Source organism: Lactuca saligna, chromosome 4, assembly GCF_052625555.1.
Source record: "Lactuca saligna cultivar CGN05327 chromosome 4, ASM5262555v1, whole genome shotgun sequence".
Lineage (NCBI taxonomy): Eukaryota > Viridiplantae > Streptophyta > Magnoliopsida > Asterales > Asteraceae > Lactuca > Lactuca saligna.
In genome coordinates, this window is record NC_136420.1 from 43,975,869 (window position 1) to 43,982,317 (window position 6,449).

The window sequence follows — 6,449 nt, forward strand, 5'->3', positions numbered from 1 at the left end:
TCGAGCACTGCTAGGGTGTTGATTATGAATCATTCGACATCGTTTGATCCATTATTGTGTTCTTTGCTTCGGTATTATTAATTATCTGTTTAGAATCAATCGATCTTATTAGCGTATTATTCTCATCAATTGGTATCAGAGCAGGTTGGTATCAGAGTAGGAGACTGTGTAATTATTAAGCATCTCTTCTATTTGAAGAATCCTTTAGGGTTTCCACTTTTATCAAACATATAGAAGTCGTCTTCTTCTGGTCGACGGTGTCTCTTGTGTTTGATAAAACCCTAAGTTTATCTTTACAAGTCTGATTCTAGAAGATATTAGAAGAAGCTCATCATGACTCACGATGACTCTCAATCCAATCCCATCAACATCTCCAATAGCATTGGATCCACTACTAGGATTCCCATTCTCTATACTCAAGATTATGAAGTGTGGATGCACCACTTCGAAGACTACGTCGTCGGATCTAAAGATAATAGCTATCTTATCTGGGAGGCGATAACATTGGGTTCGTTTGTTCACTCTGGAACGAATAGAACTGTCAATAATCAAAAGGAGTACAATCAACTCTTGATACACGTAGAAAATATCCCTCAAGATGAGAAAGACAAGGTGCTATGTAACGTTAAATCCATGAGAATGATCATATTCGTTGTGCAAGCTGACACCTTTCGTCTAGTAAGCCCTTGCACCACTGCAAAAGAAATCTAGGATAGGCTAAAAGAATTATATTCTATTGATGAGGATCTACAGCACCCAATTCAAACTTTTTTGCTCTCTGAGTTCAGTGCTTTCAAATAAAAACCTGAGGAGAAACTCATTCAAGCATTCAATCGATTCAATCACTTGCTTAGCAAGATGATCAAGCATGGAATTGGAAGGGAAGTGATCGAACAAAAGGTTACATTCATGAATGGGTTAAGACCCGAATGGATGGTTGTGGTCTCAACTGTGAACGCACATGAGCAATTTAAAAACTATTCACTGGCAAAGCTGCTTGGAATCCTCAAATTGCATGAATGTGTGGTGTCAAAGGAAGCGAAGGTAGTTTCGGGAGTGGGATCCTTGGATCTTCTCTCTAAGGGAAAAAGCGTGATAGGAGAAGAAGAGGAATCAAATATATCAGAATGCGGCCTGACTAGTGAAGAATATACAATGATGGTTACAAACCCAAAGAAGTTTGCTCGTAAAAAGATCCCAGTCAACAAGAAAAGAAACAGGCAAGGGAGCTACAGCTCAGAGAAAGTGAAAGAGGAAATGAAGAGCACTTCTCAAAAGGAAGAAGAAAAGAAGGAGAGCAAGATTGCAGGAGACTCTAGGTACGATTGCAACTACTGTCATGGCAAGAACCACTTTGCCAAGGATTGCATGCTAAGAAAAATGGCTGAGAAGAAGGATGGTGAAGATGACGAAGCTTACTACATGTGTAAGATGGAGGAAATAAATAAGAAGAAAGTATCTAACAGTCCTATGAATGCTTTGATTGTGTAGGAGAATGTTGGTTATGACGAGTTCGGTAGAGTAGAGGTCTGGTCTACAGACTCTGAAGATAAAGAGGTACGTAGACCTACACATGGAAGAGCATTTGTGGTGAAAGAAGACCTTACTGAGTCAGCTGGAATATCTTGATGGTGACAATTGGAGTGTCAAGGATAAGGGGATATCCAACCGAAGGTGAGCATGATGATGTGAGGCTGATGGAAGACAAATGCTTCGCTGCCAAGCCTGTGAGTGAAAGGATCAATGACTGTGATCAGTTGATCAAGACGGTACATAAAATACCAGTTACAAACTATGAAAAAGAATTAAACAAATTAAAATTCAAGTTTTCTAACTTAAGTGGAAGTCTTATGCAAACACGCCTAGCGAATACTAACCTAACTAATCAACTTAGCAGGGTGACTTCTAAGAGTGAGGATATAAGGATGTGGATACATCTGAAGGAAACAGAGTTAGTTAGGGCTAGGGATGAACTTATTTATTTGCAAAGTGACAATTTGAAGTTTTTGAAACAAAGGAATGTTTTTTGTTTAATAGTTAAACGTCTATACACAAACATCACTCAGTTGCATTTAGATTGTGAGATTGGTAGGAAGATTCATAAAATGATTTTTCCCTTCCTTGAATTTAAGGAAGACGAAATCATTGCTAAATGTGAATCCATTGTGTCTTCAGATGAGGTTTCAGAAACCTACAGATATGGACTAGACAAAACTGAAACCTTTATTGAATCCAAAGAACATAAATGCATGCTTAGGAATTTACTGGACGAAAATGACAAATTAAAAATCAAGACCGAGACCATACAAAAGTTTGACTCATCAAATGCCAAATTAAGTTCAGAACATAAAATGTATTTAGAAACCACTTCTGAATTTGATGATGACAGTGAGATGAGCAAAATCTCAGTAGAAGACGAGGTCGATTGTTCAGAATTTCTTAAGAGAGAACCTGAGTTAGCAAAACCACTCATTTCTAAAAATTCTGTTGATTTTGCTCGCATATCCAAGGACAAGTCCAAGGTCCTCAAAGAAAAGGCGATTGTTTATCAAAAGGTGCAAACAATGCCGAACCAAGTGTATGCCGTTGAAGGAGTAACTAAGAAACAAACGCTAGAATTGGTATCCATGGTAGATAAAGATAATGTTAAAGGTTGCGAAAACTTCTTCTGGTCTGCTCCAATTGACAATATAGACAAAACGGTTGGTCTATCATAGTGAACCTCATGGAGGGTCAAAGAAAGATACGTGACTGAACCCATCAATAATCCTTCAAGTTTCGATAAACCAAGCTCAAGCAGTACGAAAGAGATACCAAACGAACCAATGAAAGCATCCAACGTATCTTCAACCGAAGCTTACAAAGAGAGACCGAAACCTAGAGCGGATATTCACAAGTCTCAAGAGCAACTCGCTGAATAGAAAAGGCAGAGAAACAAGAGATACAAGAAGAATCTCAATGAGAGAAAACAGTTTTGGCAGTCCTAAAACCCTGATTATGTTTACTCTAAAAAGGCGACCAATCTCAAAGTAAACGAGAAATCAAGAGCCAAATCTCCTTCTTGCAACCACTGCCAGCCATGCAGTCAGAAGGACCGAAAACTAAAAGGTAGATTCGGTCCTAACTCTATCAGTGCTCAGAACCGAAAGTCCAGTTTCGGTCCTAAATCCCATCCTCCTCATTTCCCATCACAACCAAACACGGTGAAGGATATCAAAGGAAAGGGAAAGCTCAACTCGAATAATGAAGCTCACATTAAGAAAACGTCAACTAACCTTAGAACTCACACGACAAATTCAACTAAAATTCCAAATAAAAGTAAATCATCATAATCACCACAACCAAAAAGAGATGAAAATAAAATCAAAGTCTTTACCCTCAAAAAGATGAAACCACTTTAATAAAATGAGTTTATATGGTTGATCTTTCGATTGGAATTCCCTATTCTATAAAAGACTCACGAGGACACAAGAAACTTTGGGTTCCTAAGTCTGCTTACTTTTTGCAGGTTATCAGTGACGAGCAGTTTGATGATGAATGGTATATCGACAGTGGCTGCTCTCGTCACATGACAGGAAGGAGGGAAGAGCTAAGGGAGTTTTGGTCACTTAAGGATGGTGGATGTGTTAAATATGGGAATAACTCATATGCCACGATCAAAGGGTATGGAATGATCACCAACGGTGAATTCTCAATACGAAAAGTAGCCTACATGGAGAGATTGCTGCACAATCTCATAAGTGTCTCTTAACTAGTTGTGGGAACTGGCTTGAAGGTTTCCTTTGATAATGAGGGTTATAAGATATTCGAAAATCAAACGAAGAAATCTCTGTTGAAGTCTAAACACAAAGGAGAGATGTATCCTCTAAATCTCAACCCAATACGAGGAAAGTCATCTATATACCTATTGACGAATGCGAACTCAGATGAAAGTTGGTTGTGGCACTGAAGGCTCTCACACCTGAACTTCAAAGATATTAACAAGCTGGTGCTTGGCGATCATGTGCGAGGAATTCCCCTTCTCAAGTTTGATAAGGATAACTTGTGCGCAGCATGCGAAATGGGAAAGCAAAGTCGAAAGAGTCATCCTACCCGTATCAATACAAAGATCATCGAACCTTTTAAACTTCTACATATTGACTTATGTGGACCTTCGGCTAGTGAAAGCATCGGTGGCAGTAAGTTTATACTTGTTATTGTAGATGATTTTTCATGCTTCACCTGGATTTTCTTTCTTAAATAGAAGTTAGAAGCAACTCTCAAGCTGAAAGTTTTTATCAAACAAATAGAGCTGAAATTGCAAAAGGTGGTAAGAAATATAAGAAGCGATAATAGGCTTGAGTTCAAATACAAAGATTTTGAAGACTTTCTAGTTGAAAAGGGAGTAACTCACAATTTATCTCCTCCCTATACTCCACAACAGAATGGGATCATTGAAAGGAAAAATCATTCGTTATGTGAAGCAGCCCGAACCATGTTGAACTTCGCTTCTCTTCCACTGTACTTCAGCGTTGATGCAATCGCTGCTGCTTGTTATACTTAGAACCGATCCTTCCTCAACAAGCGATTCTCCATCACACCATACAAGATTTTAAATAATCGCAAGCCTAATGTGAAGTTTTTCCACGTGTTTAGTTCAAGATGTTTCATTTTCAACTCGAAAGAGAACCGAAAAACGTTTGATTTAAAGGCCGACGAAGGGATCTTTCTTGGTTACTCACTTACTTCAAAGGCATATAAGGTTCTGAATAAATGCTCATAGAAGATTGAAGAAACCTACTATGTTACATTTGACGATAATTACTTGAAGAAGATTCGAACAAGTGAAAATCCAACGGAGGAAATCTTTCAAGAATCAGGTCAAGTCTTGGTTCCTATTTTCAATCTATTTGAGGAATACATGCTACTATTTGATCAACCAGAGAAGGCAGTTTACTCGGAAGCGAAAGCAGCAGATAATAAAATCAAGAACTTGAAGAAGATTATCGGCGGAGCTACAAAAGACATGGAAAGCGAACCTCAAGTCGAGAAGCAGACTCCAAGCGTACCTATCGAATCAAGCGAACATACAGCTTATAAAAGACCCTCCAACATAAAGCTCTATATTCCAGGGGGAGGGTTCGTCTGCACCAAAATCAACCGAGTTGCCTTTCCAGGGGGAGAATCCATCATAAACCTCAACTCATGAGAGTCCAACCGAAGGGGAGCATTCCGATCAAGACATGGGATACGCTTCACCATTTGAGGGGGAGAATGAAAATACAAAATGACAAAAGAGATCAAACAAATCTTGAAGAAGAAATTAATTTTGAATTGGATCCTGCCTACGATCCAAATTATCCTCCTCTCACAAAATGGACAAAGATCATCCTAAAACTCAAATAATTGGTGAATCATTTGAGAGAGTTCTCACTCGCTCTCAATTAAAAGTGAAGCAAACTGCTCTATTCTCTCAAGTAGAATCTTGCATGTTTAATTCGTTCGTCTCCAGGATTGAACCAAAGATGGTAAATGCTGCTCTTGATCACTCAGATTGGATGCAAGCTATGCAAGACGAACTCCATGAGTTTGAACGAAATAGTGTATGGAGGCTGATTCCCACACCAAAGGATGCATCTATAGTTGGTTTAAAATGGGTTTTCAGGAATAAGTTAGATAAAGAGGGTAATGTGATTCGCAATAAAGCGAGATTGGTGGTAAAAGGATATTGTCAAGAAGAAGGAATAGATTATGAAGAAGCCTTCGCTCCTGTAGCAAGGTTGGAACCAGTAAGAATCTTTCTGGCATATGTTGCACATAAAAAATTTGAAGTTTTTCAAATGGATGTAAAATGTGCTTTCTTGAATGGAGAACTAGAAGAAACGGTATATGTAGAGCAACCACCTGGATTTGTGAACGAAAAGTATCTTGATCATTGCTACATTCTGGATAAATTTGTCTATGGTTTGAAGCAAGCACCGAGAGCCTGGTATGAAACTCTAACACGCTTTCTTAAAATGTCGAAATTCAAAAAAGGTTTGGTTAACCCAACCTTTTTTCGCTAGAAAGAAGGCAAACACTTAATGATAGTTCAAATTTATGTCGATGACATCATCTGCGGCTCTACGAATCCTAGTTTGACAGCTGAATCAGAAAGTTGATGGAGACTAAGTTTGAAATGAGCATAATGGGTCCAAATAACTTTTTCCTAGTTTAACCCAACCTTTTTTCGCTAGAAAGAAGGCAAACACTTAATGATAGTTCAAATTTATGTCGATGACATCATCTTCGGCTCTACGAATCCTAGTTTGACAGCTGAATCAGAAAGTTGATGGAGACTAAGTTTGAAATGAGCACAATGGGTCCAAATAACTTTTTCCTTGGACTGAATATTATATAGGGACCAGAAGGAATCTTTATTAAACAGGAGGCTTACACGAAGACTTTGTTTGCGAACTTCGGGATGACGG